Source organism: Pinus tabuliformis, chromosome 7 (genome assembly GCF_031772625.1).
Source record: "Pinus tabuliformis cultivar Carrire ecotype Pingquan chromosome 7, CPIR1, whole genome shotgun sequence".
NCBI lineage: Eukaryota > Viridiplantae > Streptophyta > Pinopsida > Pinales > Pinaceae > Pinus > Pinus tabuliformis.
In genome coordinates, this window is record NC_142293.1 from 1,155,401,808 (window position 1) to 1,155,425,212 (window position 23,405).

Here is a 23,405-nt window from a genome sequence, read left to right on the forward strand (position 1 = left end):
CTGCTTGGATGCCTATCAAAAATTGTGAGCTCATTATTTTTTGAAAAAGACACTGTAGCCCTTTTGCATGATTTTTCCAATGCGTATGAGGTTATGCTTCAAAACAGGGACAAAGTAAACATCCAATATATATTTCTTCTCCCCCTTCTTTGTTAGGAAATTAACTCTTCCTTTTCCCATGAAAGAGACTTTGCTATCAGTCCCTAATTTCACTTCATATTTCACACTTTCATCTAGATTGGAAAACATTATTATGTTCCCTCACATGTGGTTGTTGCACCCTGAATCTAGATACCATACATCACTTTGTTTTTTCTTATGCTACATTACAACATAAAAACATGTTATCATGGTTTTGATTTTCCTTTGTGAAATTTACACTTGGTTTGTTACTTATGTCATATTGCTTCTTTCTACATTCATTTGCATAATGACCATACTTCTTATAGTAATGCCATTGTACTTGAGATTTATCATACCTTTGACCTTGTGCTTGATTTTGGCTTGGGCCTTGACTTCGATTTTGATTGCTACCCCTTCCACTTGAGTTTGAAGTGCTGCTTCTTCCACCTTTATGTGGGCTTCTTCTTCTTCCTCTAGCATATGATCTTCTTCTGCCTCTACCTTGACCAAATGAAACTTTTGCCTTGAAGACATGCTCCAATGAAGAGCTTGTTTCTCTATTTAGTCTATGTTCATCAGAAATCCATGATGCATGAAGCTTATCCACTGATAACTGTGAGATATCCTTTGTATCTTTTATGGCCATGACAATGGCATCAAACCTTGATGGCAGGCTTCTGAATACTTTCTCAACTATTCTCCTTTCCTCCTCGAGTGTCTCACCATGAGACATGATTTCAGTAATTGGTCCAATTACATGTGTAAAAAACGAGTCTACATTCTCAGATGCGTTCATACAAATTGTCTCAAAGTCTCTCCTTAGCATTTGTAGCTTTGTTGTCTTTACTTTTTCCGTGGCTTGGTAGGTTGTGTGAAGAGTGTCCCATGCTTTTTTGGACTTTGTTTTTGCTACAATTCTTGGGAAAATACTTTCATGAACTGCTTGAAAAATGCAGAAGAGGGATTTCGCATCTTTCTTTCTGTTGTCCTTCAACAAATGCCTTTCAGCTTGAGATAAGGCATTGTATGTTGTTGCATCCGCTGGTTCTTGAAAACCTTTCTCCACCAAATCCCAAATGTCTTGAGAAGAAAGCAAGGCTTTCATTGTAATAACCCAATGATCATAATTTTTCCCTTAAAATGAGGTATGTGAGGATTAGTCAAGCTTGTGCTTGATGTTGCCATTTCTGAGTGAAAAAAAAAACTTTCTACTTGCTGTTAAATACACTTCAAAATTTTGCCCTCAAAACAATTTTGTGGCAAGCAAATCTTCACGAAAGCAAATCGTGAATGGATAGAGGCAATTTTGTGGCAAACAAATCTTCACGAAAGCAAATCATGAATGGATAGAGGCTTAAGTAAAACACAGAAAATAATTCACGACAAAATAGAGTAAAACAATTTGATTGCGGTAAATCTACTCATGGTTAGGTAAAACACACAAAATAACTCAGGACAAAACATAGTAGAACAATGTGATTGCAGTAAACCAAACTTTGGATTATATTATAAAATATATGTAAATACATGCCAATGATAAATTGGAGGTTGTTGCTTCAAGTACAACAAAAACAACCTTACTGTGATTTATGCTTCACCAAGGGCTGCAAAGTAAAACTCTTGTAAAACTTGTTTTCACCCGCCCACCACAAATTTCTCCACGATTTTCTCCGTACACAATTTTGCTTATTAATTCATAACTTTCATACATAATATGGGCAATTTTACATAATAAATGATTTTCTGAACTTGCAAATGTTGTGGAGTGTACATAACAATTACTGAGTAAATGTATTCTCATACTTATTTACCAAACTTCATTAATTTCTTTAACTCTATGATGTCTTGCGGAATAGTCATGTTCTGCTCAGAAATTAGTCTTGGCAAACAAAATTTCAACCTGCAAAAATTGACTAGGCAAGTATAGTTATTTTAAATGTGTTTAAAACCGTGGTTGAAATTAATATTTCCAAAGTAAACTATTAGCCTCAGTGAGTGAGTACGTTGGATCGAAACAGAATTTCTTGTTAAAGTCATCTGCATGCACTTGGTTTGTCTAATATGTCCCCTCCTCGTTGTATCGCTGAGTCGATATCCTGCAATACATAAAGAAATGAATCCGATTCAACAATACTTGCGCCGTGTTATCGGTCATATTGGCGAAGTAGAACCTGAACTACCCGGGCTCACTACAATGGCAGGAAGAGCCACGAGAAATATTCAACCCAATCTGTTTTAAGATGATCTTCCATAGTCTAATCTCTCCTTCCTCCTTACGGGATTGCAGAAGATGTCTGACATCCACCCAAGAGAACCAACCGGCGTTGCTATTCAAGCAATTGATGGCAACCAAATGCAGTCCACTGACGAACATTGCGTCTCTCTTGCGTAGTCTCTTATTATTTTATGCTAAATATTTTCTTACAAATTCCGTATCAGATAGCATTGAAGCAATGAGGTATTGTGTCTGGGAAGAAACCAAGGAAAAACTGGACATTCTCGAGTAGCAGTAACCACTGTATCGTTGTGATAGTAAAATACTCCAATTCGAAAGATCGGTAGTCCTAGGTCTTTCGACAGACTGTAAACAATGTGAACACACTCTCGTTGGGAAATATTTTTGATTGCTAAAATCTTTGCAATACTAGTGAATTCTGGAGATGAAAAGACTCATCCCGAATAAATCTCGTTAGGGACCAGATGAACGTTCTTCGCTGATGCAAAAGCAAGCAACTTTCTTAGAGCGATAGCCTCCACAGTGGTTCCTAATGGGTTTGAAGGATTTGTTACCAAAAGGCCCTTCAATTGTATATTCCGAGGCCTGGCCTACTGATAGGATGGTTCAAGGGCAGGTACCGTTATCTGGAAATCGTTATCACTGCTACAGTGGACGGGTATGAGCTCGACCCCTGTCCGCCTTTTTAGATCTCTGTCGAAACTGCAATAAGAACAAGATTCATTCAGTCATGCTTTCATTAGTGAAGCTACAATTCAAAATATTTTGCCATTTTTATGGTGTACTGGGGCATTGTAGAGAAATATTTTGTGCTGACATATATTCATAATTTTATAGCAGATTGGCAGTACTAAAATCGTATATCATTAACACTATATATAAAAATGAGTTTTTCCTAGGTAGGGAATCAGCAATCGATTTAAGTGTTGGAATTTAATTCCAACTGCAACAATGAATAGCTGGACAAGAATCTGATCTACAGTAAATACTCTAGGCTTATCGGTGCATCAAAGTCAAGCCCGATATTTTTGCACATTAATATGCATTAAAGTTTCAATTGAATTCCCCTGCAGACAGCCGACTTGTTTTTTGATAGAAGCATCACCGCCTTGCTGCATTAAATTCGGTGATAGGCATTAGAAGATATTTTGTAATATTTTATTGTTTTAATCAGATATGTTTTAGCATATAAATACCACACAACAGTTCTGTTTTAAGGTTAGCAGCAGATTGATAGAGAGCAGAGGAGAGCACGCAACAACGTGAAGATAATACCTGCCAGATAGTGAAACGCACAGCAGCGCACAGCAGGAGTAGATGCAACAACGCAGCAGACAGCAGAAAGGGAAAATGCACAACAGTGTAGAAATTTGAATGTAATTCGTTTTTGATGTTTATCTGTGTGGAACAGAAGCGTTCCTTAATGAATTTCTGAAGTAGATGTTCAGCAATAGAAGTTGTGAAATTCCCTCAGTATGAGGAAGACAAATCTGTAAACAGTTAGTTTTATTTTAATAAATACAAGTTATTTTTCCTGTTGCTGTTACACCATAACTCAAAAAATACTTGACGTCAAAATTTACGTTGCTGCAACACCACGAATAGCGTTGTTGCAACACAAGTTACAGCAAGTGAAGAAAAAAAACTGTGTTGCTGAAACACCGTTTCCAGCAAGCGATTTTCTGTTTTTCTGTGCAAAACAGAGTGCAAAAATAGAGCAATTTCTGTCTGTTATGGAATTTATCAGAAAATTCCAACATGGTATCAGAGCTGGTCTAGGCACTCAGTGAGTCAACAACAGAGCTTGTTTTTCACTGTAGGAGCTGTAAGAAGTTTGTTGAGCAGATTTTTCCAGTAGAGAAAGTTTTTGCTTGTTTTCAAAATACAATCAGTATATTTTCTTTACCAATACAGGTTAAGATGGCAGATGCTGGAACAGGTTTGACAAATCCCCAACTGCCACAGTTTAATGGGAAAAATTACAGTTATTGGTCCATAACAATGAAAGCATTGTTTGCTTCTCAAGGACTATGGGAGCTGGTTGAAACTGGCTATGCTGAACCTGCAGATGCAACAGCACTGGCTGCTTTGACAGTAGCAGAAAGAGACCAGTTGAAGGGTGACAGAAAGAAGGATGCCAAAGCCCTCTTTTTCCTCTTCCAATCAGTACATGAAAGTGTTTTTCCGCGGATTGCTGCAGCAACAAAATCCAAAGAGGCATGGGATATTCTCCAAACTGCCTATCAAGGCATGGAGAAGGTGAAGACTGCAAAGTTGCAGATGTTGAGGAGAGACTTTGAAAATCTCAGCATGAAGGAATCTGATACAATAGATTCATTCTTCACTCAGGTTATTGGCTTGATAACCCAGATAAGATCTCATGGTGAGATTCTTGAAGATAGAAGGATTGTAGAGAAAATCTTGAGATGTTTACCCTCAAGGTTTGAGTCTATTGTGGTAGCAATAGAAGAAACAAAAGATCTCTCACAGTTCACGGTAGATGAGCTGAGTGCTTCACTTTTGTCTCATGAACACAGACTGAGTAGAGGAATAGATTCCTCATTTGAGCAAGCATTCAAGACTTAGATGTCTTTTGGCCAAAGAAGAGGCCGAGGCAGAGCAAATAACAGAGGTCGTGGAAGAAGCCAAAACAAAGGCAGAAATTATCCTGTTAGCACAAGCGGAAGGAGATGCAATCAGAACCAAGCTGAAGGTTCAAGCAAACAGCAAGCTCATGGACAAAGGTATGACAAATCCCAAGTCCAATGTCATTATTGTAAAAAATTTGGGCACTACGCCAATGAATGCAAGAAAAAATAAAATGACATGAATAATAGGCTGAATGCTAATTTTGCAAATGAAGAAGATAAGAACCCAAAGAACATGCTGTTAACATGTAACATAGCACAAGACAAACAAGAAGATTTTTGGTTCTTAGACTCAGGTTGTAGTAATCACATGAGTGGAAATATTGCAATGTTTGCCAATCTGGATGAAAATGTGAAATCTGAGGTAACAACAGGGACTGATGATAAGATATCTGTCAAGGGTAAGGGCAGAGTCAGTATTCGAGCAAAAAATGGAGAACAGATGATTGTGCCAGAGGTATACTATGTACCTGGTCTGAAATGTAATCTTTTGAGCATTAGACAACTCATAAACAAAGGTTACAACGTGTTCTTCAAAGATTATTTGTGTACTATCAGAGACATACCTCCAAGTAAGAAGATCATTGCACAGGTGCAGATGACCAGCTGATGAGCCCCAAAAATGGGCAATTATTTGGGCTCATTCAACCTCCTAATTTGACTTAATCCACCATTCTCATTAGTTTATTGCATGTTTTTGATTATATTTATGCTAATAGAGTGAATTTGGTTAGTCATTATGCCAACAAGTCTAATGGGTGCTTTGTGTAGCCTTTTTGGTCAATTTGGAGACAAAATTGAAGGTCTTAATGAGCACTTGGCAGCCAAATTCGTGGGAAGACAAGGGAGAGGATTTGTAGGAAGGTGTCCCCTTCATTTATGGGCCCTTACCTCGAACTCTCCACCATCAGCTCGGAGTTCAAGGGCCACCGAATCAATCAACACAAGGGCAGCCAAGCAAGTCAAGTAGGATTGTTGTTAACTACAAGTCTTGGGCAGCCGAGTCCCTAAATTTTAGGAGGACTATTGGGTCCTCAAATTGTATAAATAAGAAGGCTTAGGGCCTCACTTTGGTTGGCCAGTGGATGTTAGCTAGTTAGCCAGTAGATAGTAGCTAGTGGTTAGTCATTTTGCAGCCATTAGTTAGCTAGTTTGTAGTTCGATTTTTATGCAATAGATTAGCTTTGCTTTCAGCTCATTTTCAAGTCCTTCTTGTGGACAGTTTTGATGTAACTCTTCATTTCTTGATCAATAAAGATGAATCCAGCTTTGCACCAGCTCTAAATCTCTCTTGGGAGGCTGTAGCTCTTGGAGTTGGGCCCATCTCAAGCGCCCAGTACCTCCTTCGTTTATCTTTATGTGTTTGCTGCATTCTTGAAATAAAATATGCTATTTAGATTTAGATCTTGCTTCGTTATTTAGATCTCTTTTGATGGTTAAAGTAGCTGTTTATGTTCAGAATATATTGGTAGGATAATAACAGGAAAAAGCTCCAAAAAAGGGTCAGCAAACGCTTTTGGTTTCACCTCTTCCTTATTGGATCAAGGGCTGGAGTTGAGGTAACCATGTTGTCCCAAACAAAAACACTTTCTTTGCTTCACCATGAAATCATTAGTGTTTGAATCTCGTTCGTAGAACTTGATATCAGTTTGGATGCATGCTTAGGTTTATGATCACTTAGTCTCATAGTTGTTTCACATGGTTTCACTGCCAATAAACTTCTGCTCATTTCCTTTTGTTGTTACTTATGTCAGAATAGAGTAAAGTAACTAGGTCATAGGTTTTATAAGTGTTTGTGTGTTCAGTTTGAAATACCACTTGCAGAGTACCTATTACCCTTCCTTACCTGCACATACCCCATCCAACCTACCTGCTTCACCCTTCACTCAGAACCCTTACCTTACATTTGCCTCATTCGCTTGCCATCATTCTCATCTTCTTGTGCAACATCGTTTCATCCCTTCTTGGAACAAATCTAGCCATCTACACCTTCTCCTCAACTCCATCCTCCAAGGATTGAACTCCCCTACACCCCTATTTCACCTCCATACTCATTCCTCCACCTCTTTCCCTCCATCCATGCTCCAAAATTCCATTACTAAACATCCTGTAGAAGAATTACAGAACATCCTGTAGAAATCCTAAACATCTTGTAGAACCCCTGCAGACTTCCTGTAGAAGCTCATAAACACGGTTTCGTGGCAGCCAAACTTTGTGAGACTCTCTGGAAGGGTGTTAGGGACCCCTTAGACCATCTCTGAACCTTGCCAACCTTTCCCAAGCATTTCTCCTCCTTGATCCACCTCTGCACAGTGAAAATCCAGTTAAAAGCACATGCATGATAATTCTAACAACTTAATCAAAAATACAAAAAGATGTTTTCTTCAGATAGTGGTAGTCTAGACACATGTATTTTACCTTCATAGAAGTAATGGCATCTCTTTCAGTAGTTTGCATGCTCTCCTTTGCGTCAGTAGGACTAGCTGGTAGAATTAGGGTTTGCTAGGGTTTGCGTTTCTTTTTGGCTTTCGGTTTCTTTTCGCAATTAGATTAGCTTCCTTCGAGTTAGCTTTCGTCCATCAATTAAAAAGCTTCTTCTAAGAGCTCATAGAAGTTGTCTTAAGCTCCTAGCGGACTTGTGCCAGCTCACCAAGTGACAGCTGCGACAAGAGCTAGTACTTGTGCATACAGCACCGTCGCTTCCAAGTTTGTTACGAACTACCGGGTTGATAAAATTAAAGAAGGGAGTTCCAAGAGTTGTAGCATTATTGCTACAATACTGGGGCCCACCATCTTTTTGGCGTCGTTTCCGGGGAAGCGTTAGATTATTGGTGATTGCTGCTATTCTTCTATTTTCTACTACAACCTTCTGCTAAGTAGTTTATTTCATTTCCATTATGCAATTTCGTTTCTGCAAAAGTAGATTAGCCTTTCCCGCTTTTATAGATTAGCATTTCAATTCCGCAATTTCATTTCTGCAAGCGTAGATTAGCATTTCAATTTCGCAAGCGTAGCGTAGAATTTCATTCTTTCAATTTCATTTGAGCAAAATAGATTAGTCCTTTCCTGCTTTCATTTCAATTCGCATTTTCATTTTAGCAAGATAGTTAGTTGCAGTTCAATCTATCTCAGTTTTGCAGGTAGAAGTAGAAAAAAGAAAAAATCAACCAAAAAGATTTCCTTTGATGCCTGGTAGGAGTAGAGATAAGTTAGAAAAATATTTTCACAACACCCCCCTTTGCTTCACATAGCCAACCTTCTCTCTTCTTCGATGGTTGTGACTAAGAAGAACCCCTGGGTGGACATCAAGGCATATTTAAAGAACCTCTAGGGTAGAAGAAGAAGGAGCCATTCCTCTGGAGAAAATGGCTACAAGCAGAAATGTTGGGAGCAGTCCCTTATCCAAAGATGAATTTGCAAATCAGCTGGAAGATTTCAAGAGTGATATGAGGCAGTTTCTTGCCATGCAACTGGATATCTTGCGGATCCAAAAGAAGCAAGAAGAAGCCAAGAGGGCTTTGGCCATTTTTTGTCCTAGGTGCACTAGAAAACGTCCTAGGAACGAATGTCCATTGTACTCCATAGAAGTGTGTTTTGTTTGTGAAGAATACCATCCTACGAATCAGTGCCCTTCCTTGCCTGGACTTAAAGTTGCATATCAAAGAGTTAAAGGAGCCACTGAACCACTCTATTATATGAACCAAAGGAAGCCGCCTGGACCTAAATCTTACCAGCAGGAGCTGCAAGGGACACCTGAGACCTATTATGACCCCTATCAAGCCACTTTCATGCCTTCTTGGGGTCCCTCTGCTCATCCTTCCTAGTTCACACCTACTCCTTGTTCCTTCACGGATCCATATTATGCCCAACCAGTTGCTCATTCATTTCACTCTTATGCTCAGCCACAGCCTCAGTGGAATGCACCTTATCAGGAGGGGAGGCCCCAGTACAACTCTCATCCCGCTCATTTTCCTCTACCACCTGCTCATCCGCAACCATCGCCTCCTGCTCCACCAAGGCAACCCCAAATGCCTGCTCAACCACAACCCCATCCACATCCATCTCAAATATACACCCCCACTCAGCTACCCGTACCACCATTTCCAAAACAATATAGTGGAGTAGCTCAACCCAATTGCAAAGCTGAGGCACAACATGTGCAAATGACTCCTTTTGAGCTCAATGATGTTCACCAAAGCTCAGGAAGAGTGTTGCAAAACAGAGATTATATTGGCAACATTGAAGGACCAAAGGAAAAAGAAGATTCCAAAGAGGAGATCAAAGAACCATGGGCTGCACTTGATGAAGAGAAGAGATCAGAATCAGAGATCGAGAGAGTTCCTTCATGGTTACCATCAAATCCTCCATGTACTCAAGAGAAAGATCAGCAAAAAGAGGAAGATGAGAATGTCATGTTAGAAGGTGACATGAAACATGATCCAGATCAGCAAAAGAACCAAGGATATCAAAGCTATATTGAGATATGGTTTCAGACGGTCACTAAGTTGCAGCGGTACTATCTTCCTCAACTATGTTTGATCCCTTCAAAGTCAGATCATTTGGTCTCTGAAATCTGGATACCTGTCAAAGCATGCATTTCGAGCCTTCACATCATCTTGTCTCTAATCTCGATGTGCACATGGCTCCATTGGAAGTATTCTTATACTTGAAAATGATTTTGTTTTTCAAGTAGGGTAGGGTAGAAAAAAAAAAGAAAAAAAAAAAGGAAAAAAAGTAAAGAAATGAAAAAAATGGAAATAAGAGGAAAAATCTAAGGTGAAAACCTCCTCGGAGGCGCCTTAGATTGGCTCATTGATTGAAAACCTCCATGAGGCGGTCAATGGGTTGGAAAGAAGAGAAAATAAAAAGGAATAAGATCCCTGGGTGAAAACCTTCCTTGGAGGCGCCCAGGGCAGGCAATTAGGGTGAAAACCTCCATGAGGCGCCCTAGTTGTTTTTCAAAAAAAAAGAGAAAAAGAAAAATAAAAATAAAACTAATTTCCATTGGCTAATTGCAGGTTGCAAGAAGGACGTTTTATGACAGGAGGAGCACTCAAATCAAGGTTAAAGGAATTTTTCTTGTGCCTTCTACAGGGAGCTCTGTATTTCTACAGGAAACATCCTGTAGAACCTTTGGATGAACCAAATTCAAGTCTAAAATGGAATCTGATGGTGGGAATCTGTTGATTAGGCCTACAAGCACTTGTGTGTCCATCCCTTGCCTTTCTCCATCATTTTTTTCCACCTCATTGTGCTTCTCATTGTGCTTCTACAGGAACTTCCTGTAGAAATTGTGGGAAACTAGACATGGATTTCAAAAAGTGGTTTGGCGAACATGGTAGCTTCCTCAAGGGTTCAGAAGTCCTCATGCAATCTTTCAACTCCTCCTCCATCATCTCCATACCTGCATCACAGCCAAAATTCCTTTTTTCATACCATGCAACAAAAATGCAAAGTGCCTTGAAGCAAAAACACATAGAATAGAATTTGTTTTTGCCATAACTTGAAAACCGTGCATCCATTTGACAAACCGTTTTATGGGGAATTGTACAAGGGTGATGACAACATGCCTGAGCAGTTACATGCCGTTCCGATGCACGGTTTCCAAGAAATCAGCCTCCATCACTATCAGCCATTTTTACATTTTCGCCATATCCGTGCATCCGTTGTAAAACCTGTTTCATGGGGAGATGCACATGGGTGATATTAGCCTACCCAAGAAGTTTCAGCCGATTCCGATGCACGGTTTCCGAGAAATCGATCTCTGAAATCTTCAGCCATTTTCCATTTTTCTCGAAATCCGTGCATCCATTGATCACGATTTTGCTATGGGAGGTGCATCATGATGATAGAAACATGCTCAGCAAGTTTCAGATCGATCCGCTTTACTGTTTGGGAGAAATGGCGAAAACAAGTTCTGGTTCTGTGACAATACAGCAGCAACAGCTTGAACATGCAGATCTGAACATGGAAATGAACTCTTGTTGCATGCATCTGGCTAGAGGACACCTGCACATGGAAACCAGTCATGAATCAGCAACCAAGCCATCATGCAACCATAAAATCAAATGCATGCAGCAATGACAGCCCACAACAGCTCACGACAGCCATTCGACTTCCAGGTACGTGACTGAAACTAATTCCTCTGATTGCATGAATGTAATTTAGAAACTGCATGAGCAATGAGATGGTCAGGATTAAAAAAAATCGGTGGCCAGCTAACTGGCCACCCGCATCTAGTTCAACAACGCTCGGTGGTTGAGTAAGACACGTGCGCTCAGCCATCTCAGGAGGAAATTGGGAAACAAATAATGGTGACTGTTTGACCTTCAACGTGATTGATGGAGTGATCATAGGTAGGAAACGTGATGATTCATGACAGCACTTCTGTCTGCATGGCCAACACATGTTCTTGCCAGCTCACCACAAATCACGCAGCAACTAAAGAAGGCTCGGCTGAAACTCACGAACTGTTGTTCATCTGCACTTGCCACATCGTCAACTGAAGTTTGCACAAAATGATTAACTAGTCATCCTCCACCAGTTTCTCTACCTGTGTTCTAGATTCTGATGTGTATTAGGCTCGCTCAGAGGTGCAGGGAGCTTTACAGGCATTTCTACAGGAAGTTGTCTACAGGAAAGGCAGAAAACAGCCCTGCAGAAAGAAAACACAGGATTTTTAGAAAATTTCAAGCTCAAAACGAGGTATGCTCGAGAAAACTCCTCTATGCATGGTATGTTTTGAAAAGGTGGTGAATTGGACAGCATCAGATTGTGGAATCAGAGAAAAATCTGCCAGTGAATTGGAAGAAAAACGTTTGCCTGTGTATTGCACTGGGTTTCCCAGTCATTTCTGCATCAAGATTCTCGTCCATGTTTCCTGTTTTTAAAATTCTCCTGTAGGGAAGATGTATGCAACTGTGGGGGCCAGCCTGTGTATGAAAAATTTTAAATTTGCATATCTGTATGTGTGCTGAGAAGAAAACTTGATCTCTGTACTCTGTCTGTGAAAACAAAATTCTTCTTTTCAAAAGCAGAGAGTCAAATTCAGTACAAAAGCAGTTTAAAACAAAGGGAAATATTGCAATTTGATGTTGTAAGGAGAAGCACATGGAAAATTTCTTGTTTGGTTTCAGAAAAAGGTGAAAATTCAGCTATCCCTCTGTTTTCAGTTCTACCTACTTTCTCGCCTGAGCATTTTTTTTAGAAAAAAACACTCAACACCACATGGAGGACAAGCAAAAGGAATTTAGAGAAACAATAGCCAAGGGAAGAGACACAGCCTGATGTTGAAATGAGGATAAAGCAGCACCAAGAGAGGAAGTCTCAGGCAGCAGCTGAAATATTGATACTGAAACAACAGTTGTAGGAGAGAGAAGCCCAGATGGCCTGCACAGCCAGCTAGGCAATAGAAGCCCTGCAATGGAGACAACCAGCTAGATCCTATGCATTGTATCTTAAAGACCAAGAAGCCCTCCATACATTCACACTCCCTAGTTGGGAAGTCTTCAGGGACATGATAGCAGAAAGTGACATAAAAGCCCTCACCTATGATATCAGTCCTTCTAATAGTGAGGAAGAAGAGCAGAAAGGGGAAGAAGATGAAGGCTGCCACAGCCAAAGCAGGAACAAAAAAAAAAAAAAACAACAACAACAACAATAGGAAAAGACACACCCTGAGATATCAAGGACACAAGCAGAAACAGAAGGCATAGAGATTTCTACAGGAAGTGAAGGGAAAGAACAACAAAAAGAGAAATCCCCTGAAATGTTGGCAAGGGAAGCAACAGCTGTGCATGCTGCATTAAGCACACCTACAAAACAAAAAGAAAAAAGAAAAAGGCAGGCATCCATGTATTTTAAGGCCAGGAAAAGCATAAGAATTCAAACAAGCAGAATAGGAGGAGTAGTGGAAGGACATGGAAAAGAAGCACAAGACAGACCACCACAGAAGGAACAAGAAGAATGAGTGAAATGCCAAGCTGCTAAGGCCAAAACTGTGGGAGGAATGAAGGCACAAACACCAAGGGAGAAATGGTTTCAAACACGGGCAGAGAGGACTAAAAACGTCAAAACAAGTAGGGACACACCCAAGGCAACCACAACACAGGTCAAGGAGAAGGCATCTTCAGTCAAGCAGGCAAAAACATTGAAGACTGTTTCTACAGGAAGCCAGAACTCAACTACAGGAATTTCTACAGGAAGTTTGGAAAAAGGGCAGCAGAAGGAGAAATTGGCCGAGATTTTAGCCAAGGAGGCCACCAGGGCCATCAAAGATGAGGAGAGAGATTGGTTGCTCAGAGGATGAGCAACACTTTCAGTAGGGGGTGATGATGAGCCCTAAAAATGGGCAATTATTTGGGCTCATTCAACCTCCTAATTTGACTTAATCCACCATTCTCATTAGTTTATTGCATGTTTTTGATTATATTTATGCTAATAGAGTGAATTTGGTTAGTCATTATGCCAACAAGTCTAATGGGTGCTTTGTGTAGCCTTTTTGGTCATTTTGGAGACAAAATTGAAGGTCTTAATGAGCACTTGGCAGCCAAATTCGTGAGAAGACAAGGGAGAGGATTTGTAGGAAGGTGTCCCCTTCATTTATGGGCCCTTACCTCGAATTCTCCACCATCAGTTCGGAGTTCAAGGGCCACTGAATCAATCAACACAAGGGTAGCCAAGCAAGTCAAGTAGGATTGCTGTTAACTACAAGTCTTGGGCAGCCGAGTCCCTAAATTTTAGGAGGACTGTTGGGTCCTCAAATTGTATAAATAAGAAGGCTTAGGGCCTCATTTTGGTTGGCCAGTGGATGTTAGCTAGTTAGCCAGTAGATAGTAGCTAGTGGTTAGTCATTTTGCAGCCATTAGTTAGCTAGTTTGTAGTTCGATTTTTATGCAATAGATTAGCTTTGCTTTCAGGTCATTTTCATGTCCTTCTTGTGGACAGTTTTGATGTAACTCTTCATTTCTTGATCAATAAAGATGAATCCAGCTTTGCACCAGCTCTAAATCTCTCTTGGCAGGCTGTAGGTCTTGGGGTTGGGCCCATCTCAAGCGCCCAGTACCTCCTTCGTTTATCTTTATGTGTTTGTTGCGTTCTTGAAATAAAATCTGCTATTTAGATTTAGATCTTGCTTCTTTATTTAGATCTCTTTTGATGGTTAAAGTAGCTGTTTATGTTCAGAATATATTGGTAGGATAATAATAGGAAAAAGCTCCAAAAAAGGGTTAGCAAACACTTTTGGTTTCACCTCTTCCTTATTGGATCAAGGGCTGGAGTTGAAGTAACCATGTTGTCCCAAACAAAAACACTTTCTTTCCTTCACCATGCAATCATTAGTGTTTGAATCTCGTTCGTAGAACTTGATATCAGTTTGGATGCATGCTTAGGTTTATGATCACTTAGTCTCATAGTTGTTTCACATGGTTTCACTGCCAATAAACTTCTGTTCATTTCCTTTTGTTGTTACTTATGTCAGAATAGAGTAAAGTAACTAGGTCATAGGTTTTATAAGTGTTTGTGTGTTCAGTTTGAAATACCACTTGCAGGGTACCTATTACCCTTCCTTACCTGCACATACCCCATCCAACCTACCTGCTTCACCCTTCACTCAGAACCCTTACCTTACATTTGCCTCATTCGCTTGCCATGATTCTCATCTTCTTGTGCAACATCGTTTCATCCCTTCTTGGAACAAGTCCAGCCATCTACACCTTCTCCTCAACTCCATCCTCCAAGTCTTGAACTCCCCTACACCCCTATTTCACCTCCATACTCATTCCTCCACCTCTTTCCCTCCATCCATGCTCCAAAATTCCATTACTAAACATCCTGTAGAAGAATTACAGAACATCCTGTAGAAATCCTAAACATCCTGTAGAACCCCTGCAGACTTCCTGTAGAAGCTCATAAACACGATTTCATGGCAGCCAAACTTTGTGAGACTCTCTGGAAGGGTGTTAGGGACCCCTTAGACCATCTCTAAACCTTGCCAACCTTTCCCAAGCATTTCTCCTCCTTGATCCACCTCTGCACAGTGAAAAGCCAGTTAAAAGCACATGCATGATAATTCTAACAACTTAATCAAAAATACAAAAAGATGTTTTCTTCAGATAGTAGTAGTCTAGACACATGTATTTTACCTTCATAGAAGTAATGGCATCTCTTTCAGTATTTTGCATGCTCTCCTTTGCGTCAGTAGGACTAGCTGGTAGAATTAGGGTTTGCTAGGGTTTGCGTTTCTTTTTGGCTTTCGGTTTCTTTTCACAATTAGATTAGCTTCCTTCGAGTTAGCTTTCGTCCATCAATTAAAAAGCTTCTTCTAAGAGTTCATAGAAGTTGGCTTAAGCTCCTAGCGGACTTGTGCCAGCTGACCAAGTGACAGTTGCGGCAAGAGCTAGTACTTGTGCATACAACACCGTTGCTTCCAAGTTTGTTACGAACTACCGGGTTGATAAAATTAAAGAAGGGAGTTCCAGGAGTTGTAGCATTATTGCTACAATACTGGGGCCCACCACCAGCAATAGAATGTTTCCTCTCAAACTCAGGGCAGATTTAAAGGAAGGCAGAACTATTGCGGCTGTAACACAAGAAGTCTTTCAGGAACAAGTGAAAGATGTGAATTGGTTGTGGCATTTGAGATTTGGACATCTCAATTTTGGAGGCCTGAATCTGTTGCACATAAAGGGCATGGTAAAGGGATTGCCGTTGATTGAGAAACCAGACAACCTTTGTGAAGGCTGCATCTTGGGAAAGCAACACAAAGAAAGCTTTCCAGCAGGAAAGAGTATAAGGGCAAAAGCACCCTTGGAAATTGTTCACTCTGATGTGTGTGGATCGATGCAAATACCATCATTTGCTGGAAATAAATATGTTTTAACCTTCATTGATGATTACACCAGAAAGACATGGGTGTATATGCTGAAACAGAAGAGTGAAGTGTTTGAGAAATTCCGACACTTCAAAACTCTTGTTGAAAAGCAGTGTGGGCATTATATCAAAGTGCTCAGAACAGATAGAAGAGGAGAGTACATCTCCCAAGACTTTCTGCATTTTTGTAGAGAGAATGGCATACAAAAGCAGTTTACCACAAGATATACACCTTAGCAAAACGATGTTGCTGAAAGAAAGAATAGGACCATTCTTGACATGGTCAGAAGTATGCTGAAGGCAAAACACTTGCTGCATGAGTATTGGGCAGAAGTTGTTACTTGCACAGTTTACATCTTGAATAGATGCCCAACTAAAGCTGTCATGAACAGAATACCAGAAGAGGCATGGAGTGGTAAAAAACAAACTGTCACTCACATGAGAGTATTCGGTTGTGTTGCATATGCACATGTACCGGATCAGCTAAGGAAAAAGCTTGATAGTAAGGGGGAGAAGTGTGTCTTTGTTGGCTATTGTGATGAGTCAAAAGCATACAAACTCTATAATCCATCCACCAAGAAATTAATAGTAAGCAGAGATGTGCAGTTCATTGAAGATGAAGCTTGGGATGGAAGCTTGGAAAAAACAGTGAATGTGAAGACAATTGTGTCTCATGAAGAACAAGAGGAAGGGACAACAGCAAATAATCCTTCCTTGGTGGCTCCTCCTACACCACAACAAGTACAACAAACCACACCACAAGTTGGAATCCGAACAGCCTTGAGAAGTCAAGAAGAACAGATGCTATTACACCACAAACAGCTGTTGCTGAAACACCACAAGGATCAGATATACCCTCAAGTTCGGATGGAACTCCAAGCACACCAAGAAGACCAAGATTCAGAAATCTGAATGAGATTTATGAACAAGGAGAGGTAAGTAACAATACTGGTCTGAATTCATTATTCTCTTTGTATTGTCATATTGATGACCCAATCCATTTTGAAGATGCTGTAAATGAAGATAAATGGATTGAAGCAATGAATGAAGAAATTGGTGCAATTGAGAAGAGTAAAACATGGGAGTTGGTGGACCTCCCTGAAGGCAAAGATGCCATTGGAGTTAAGTGGGTCTATAAGACCAAAAGCAATGCTGAAGGTAAGATTGACAGGCACAAAGCAAGACTTGTTGTGAAAGGCTACAAGCAGCAACAAAGCAAAGACTATGATGAAACCTTTGCACCAGTAGCAAGGATGGAAACAGTGAGAACATTGTTGTCTATTGCAGCACAACACAAATGGAAGATTTATCAAATGGATGTTAAATCTGCATTCCTGAATGGAGTGTTAAAAGAAGAGGTTTATGTTGATCAACCTCCGGGCTATGAAGTTGAAGGCCAAGAGCATAATGTTTGTAAACTGAAGAAGGCTCTTAATGGGCTGAAGCAAGCTCCAAGAGCATGGTACATCAGAATTGATGCTTATCTGATTGAGAATGGGTTTGCTAAGTGTGATGGTGAACCCACACTCTACATAAAACATAATGACGGTAAGATTATTATTGTTGTTTTATATGTAGATGATCTGATTTTTACTAGCAATGATGCTTCTCTCATTGTTGATTTTAAAGCAGTCATGAAGAGTGAATTTGAAATGACTGACTTGGGCTTCTTAAGATATTTTCTTGGAATTGAAGTAGACCAAAGTGAAAATGGTGTTTTCATTTCTCAAGATAAGTATGTAGAAGCAGTGTTGAAGAGATTTAACATGCAGAACAACAAGGCTGCTGTGAATCCAACAGTAGTGGGGCTGAAATTAACCAAAGAAGATAGCAACAAATATTTTGATCCAAAACTGTACAAGAGCATAGTTGGCAGCCTTATGTACTTGACTGCAACTAGGCCGGACATTATGCACGCTGTGAGTTTAATTTCCAGATTTATGGAAAGACCGAAAGAGACTCATTGGCAGGCAGCCAAGAGAATTCTAAGGTATGTGAATGGAACGAAGGGGTTTGGTATTTTATACTCCTCTTCTGAAAATTTCATGTTGACAGGTTACACTGAGAGTGATTGGGCTGGAAGTGTTGATGATAGGAAAATCACATCGGGATATGTGTTTCATATGGGATCGGGAGCCATCTCATGGGCTTCCAAGAAGCAACCAGTTGTGGCTTTGTCAACAGCAGAGGCAGAGTATGTGGCAGCAACAGCAGCAGCATGCCAAGCAGTGTGGCTGAGAAGAGTTCTCAGAGATTTGTGTCATGAGCAAGAAAAGGGCACAACCATTTACTGTGACAATAGCTCAGCAATAGCATTGTCTAAAAACTCTGTTTTTCATAAAAGAACAAAGCACATAGACACCAAATTTCACTTCATACGTGAATTGGTTAACAATGGTGAGATTGTTTTGCAGCACTGCAGAACAGAGGATCAGCTAGCTGACATCTTGACAAAACCATTAGCAAAGAAAGGTTTTGATCATTTTAGAAAATGTCTGGGTATGCAGCGGTTGAAATTAAGGGGGAGTGTTGGAATTTAATTCCAACTGCAACAATGAACAGCTGGACAAGAATCTGATCTGCAGTAAATACTCCAAGCTGATCGGTGCATCAAAGTCAAGCCCAATATTTTTGCACATTAATATGCATTAAAGTTTCAATTGAATTCCCCTGCAGACAACCGACTTGTTTTTTGATAGAAGCATCACCGCCTTGCTGCATTAAATTCGGTGATAGGCATTAGAAGATATTTTGTAATATTTTATTGTTTTAATCAGATATGTTTTAGCATATAAATACCACATAGCAGTTCTGTTTTAAGGTTAGCAGCAGATTGATAGAGAGCAGAGGAGAGCACGCAGCAGCGTGAAGATAATACCTGCCAGATAGTGAAACGCACAGCAGCGCACAACAGGAGTAGATGCAACAACGCAGCAGACAGTAGAAAGGGAAAATGCACAGCAGTGCAAAAATTTGAATGTAATTCGTTTTTGATGTTTATCTGTGTGGAACAGAAGCGTTCCTTAATGAATTTCTGAAGTAGATGTTCAACAATAGAAGTTGTGAAATTCCCTCAGTATGAGGAAGACAAATCTGTAAACAGTTAGTTTTATTTTAATAAATACAAGCTATTTTTCTTGTTTCTGTTACACCGTAACTCAAAAAATACTTGACGTCAAAATTTACGTTGCTGCAACACCAGGAACAGCGTTGTTGCAACACAAGTTACAACAACTGAAGAAAAAAAACTGTGTTGCTGAAACACTGTTTCCAGCAAGCGATTTTCTGTTTTTCTGTGAAAAACAGAGTGCAAAAACAGAGCAATTTCTTTCTGTTATGGAATTTATCAGAAAATTCCAACATTAAGCTCAGGGTGTTCGAACTAGAAAGCCTTCTCCAGGATCAGCTAGACAGATTGTCAAGACTTCATGAGTTGGAGTTGCTCCAACAGTGAGAACAATTCTTTCTTCCTCCAACTTCTTCCATAAACATAGTAATTACCTATTGAATTGAGACTTTTGTGATCCATATCAAAGTTTTGAAGAATTCTTTGGCGAAAATCACATGGAGAAATTTTTGTCGACGCTTTTCGAACCAACCAGTGTGGTTCATCGTCAGGACAAGTTGAATGAGCAGATCTGGCATATGCACTTTAAATAGACCGGGCAGAAAGGTAACAGCGAGAAAAACAACAGCTCGATTTGACAATTATATTAATTTATATTGTTTATTTATTTTATTTATATAACAGAAATAAATTAATTATAAAAATTAATTTTAAATATATTAATAAACTTACATTAATTTAAGTTTGTTAGAAATGTATACTATAATAGGTAAAATTATAATAAGTAAATTACTAAAAATAAATAAATAATTTCAAATATATTAATTTTGAACTTTTAAATAAAAATATTAGTTAGTTATACCAGTTAGTTTGACCATGATAAGGGCTAGTTTGATAAGGCGAATTTATTTATTTATTTACTTATTTTATTTCAAAAATGGAATTAATAAATTATATTAGGTAAATCATAAAATATATTAATTAATTTAAAATTGTTTGAAATATAGAATAAGTAATAATAAACATAAATAATTTCAAATATATTAACTAATGGGAATAAAATTAATTTCCAATTGTTACATTAAAAATATTAGTTAGTAAAAAATTTATTCAAGGTTTATGTAATGGTAAAAATAGTATTTTAAAATTAACTTTACTTAAATTAAGTTTAAATGGATTTAAAAAAAATAAAAAATAAAAAATAAAAAATAAATAAATTTAAAAATAAATAAAAATAAAAAATAAAAAATAAAAAAGAAATATATATATATATATATATATATATATATATATATATATATATATAAAATAAATTAATAATATTAATACTAATTTTAACCTATTAAAATTAAATAATAGTTTAAATTAATAATTAAAATCGATTTAAAATTAATTTTCTTAGATAAATTAAGTTTAAATTAATAGTTAAAAATAATAATAATAAATAAATAAATAAGTAATAATAATAATAATAATAATAATAATAATAATAATAATAATAAATAAATAAGTAAATAAAAATAAATAAAATAAATTACTATATTAAAAATTAATTAATCGATGAAATAAGGGAGGAAAATAAAGAAAAAGGAAATGACTAGGGGGAGAGGGCTGGGATCCAGCAACTACTGATCTTCCAGCCATCCTCTCTATTGAGATTTTTCGGTCTTTTTTCAATCTTCAAGGCTTCCCTAAATTTCCACTGATGGAATTGCGACACTCTAGCAATCACACTAGCCTTCTCGATGCAGACATGATGATTAGTTTTCTCCACATGTTCTGCTAAAGTGGACGACTTAGTTCTCATATGCTTGAGGTCAACCGCGTGCTCACTAATCCTTTAATTAATGGAGTGACCAGTCTCACCAATATAGGGGGTCCCACACGAACAAGGAATAATATAAACCCCTTTCATGTCCTTAGGGTCGATGGGATCCTTTACAGATCTGAGGGATTTACGAATGGTGTTGAGAGGTCTAAAAGATGCGGGGACATTATGCTTCTTAAGAACCCTCGCAATATTATCCGTGGTCCCCTGAACATATGGAAGATGGACACTAGGAATCCGCTCTTTAGGCCCTCTTTTGGTTAACGAATTCTTAGCCGCTTTGAGGAAAGCCTTTTGTCCCAAGTGTCTACTATAACCGTTTTCAACAAAGACATTAAGGAGGTGGGCTTTCTCCTCCTCGAAGCTCTTATCATCAGAGATCCTTAAGGCACGAGTTGCAAGGGTGTTGAGAACCCCCAACTTCTGGGCTGGAAAATATATATATATATATATATATATATATATATATTTTGTTATATATATTAGTTAATATATTTAAAATTGTTTATGTTTATTATTACTTATTCTATATTTCAAACAATTTTAAATTAATTAATATATTTGAAATTAATATATTTTATAATTTACCTATTATAATTTATTAATTCCATTTTTGAAATAAAATAAGTAAATAAATAAATAAATTCACATTATCAAACTAGCCCTTATCATGGTCAAACTAGCGGTTATAACTAACTAATATTTTTATTTAAGAGTTCAAAATTAATATATTTGAAATTATTTATTTATTTTTAGTAATTTACTTATTATAATTTTACCTATTATAGTATACATTTCTAACAAACTTAAATTAATGTAAGTTTATTAATATATTTAAAATTAATTTTTATAATTAATTCATTTTATGATTAATTTATTTCTATTATATAAATAAAATAAATAAATAATATAAATTAATATAATGGTCAAACTAACTGTTATCAGGTCAAATCGAGCTGTTGTCTTTCTAACTGTTACCTTTTTGCCCGGTCTATTTAAAGTGAATATGCCAGATCTGCTCATTCAACTTGTCGTGACGATGAACCACACTGGTTGGTTCGAAACGCGTCGACAAAAATTTCTCCATGTGATTTTCGCCGAAGAATTCTTCAAAAACTAATAATTACCTGTGTCAACCGTTCACCATGGTCAGTCAATAAGCATTAATTGCTTAACTCCGTTGCAGACACCTGCAATCAGTTATTACATTTTTTACAGGCTCCCATTTCACATGTACGATTTGATTAACAAGAAAGTAATTCAGGGTCATTTGGGAACATGTCAAGTTTGTAATCGAGTTACAATTCTGTACCTTTATGCAAGCAGGGAGGCCATGGTATTCTTGATAGAGAGCGATTTCCTTAAAACTTGACACACCCTGCTCAGCGCAGATCTATGCCTTTGAACGCGCAAGTAACCAGTTTCCAGCAAATCTAACGACAGCTGCATGTAATTTCAAACATGTGAAGTATCATTCTATTCGATGGAATTTAAATTGTTTTCCAACACGTGTGTGACAGTGAGAGGTGATAGAATATGAATACATATGTTATGGTGTGTACCTCATTCTCCGCCAAGGCCGTTTGGATAATTCCGGAAGGTTTGTTTGTCGGATGATAGGGATTAGCGTCACATCCTTCCAGCAATCAAAGTAAGGAGAGTCTTTTCTATAGGCATTAGGCATTGCCACTGATGAAAGGCGGGCTCGTCTTTTAGGAAATCTCGCAGGAACTTCTTGTTGCTGTTGTGATGTTTGGCTCTCCATCGATATCTTTGCTCGAAAATTCCAAATCGCAATTCTCGTTGGCTCTATGGAAAGTATATCCCAATTAGCAGCTCTGGGTGTTTCTAAATGTCTGTCATGCAGTCAGACCATACTAAACGTGAGAGCATCAAAACTGAAGGAAATTCTTGGAAGTTTAAGGAACAATAAACCACCTCCGCCCTGTGGTCAGACTAGGAATTTGAAATTAAGTTACGAGTGTTGGACTATCGAAGCAAGTTGGCAACCGTATTGGTTTCTTTTATATCAAATTCCAGCGCTGCTTGTGGCTGCAGATAAAAAAACTTTGTGATATCTCTGTCACCACCATCCAATTTGGTGAACATAAAGAAATATATAATATGTAAAAACATAATTCTTTAAGTAGTATAATGGAAAATGAAAAGCTTCATTGACTACAAAAATTGAACATCAAAGACTAAAGGCACTTGTTACGCACTTTTTGAATTTTTTTAACGGCGGTTAAAGATGGATATAAACTTTATTTAACTATGGGGAACATTTTCAACCATAGTTAATGATGTTCTATGATACATAAAATTAATTTAACAACAACATCGTGATCTACATACTCAACGACATCATGATCTACATGATCCAACATGATCACTGATATTCAATATGGGAATCACAGACAACCATGGATAATCACATCCATAAACACATATTTCTTTTATCTTTTTTGTATATTACCTGCCATATTCCTTATCTACTGTTCCTATAAATCATTTGTTGGAATGCAATGAATGCAAATATATATGTATATGAGAGAAACAAAAGATCCATGTGGCATTGTGTCCATAAAGAATCATTATTGCAAGATGAAATTATGAAACAAACATTGAAATGAG

The 23,405-nt window shown here is 38.1% G+C and overlaps 1 pseudogene; it reads right to left on the bottom strand.

The window, feature by feature from the left end:
- Window positions 1–2,179: 2,179 nt before the first annotated feature.
- On the bottom strand, window positions 2,180–22,536 carry LOC149251585 (1-aminocyclopropane-1-carboxylate synthase CMA101-like; annotated as a pseudogene).
- Between the last annotated feature and the right edge of the window lie 869 nt (window positions 22,537–23,405).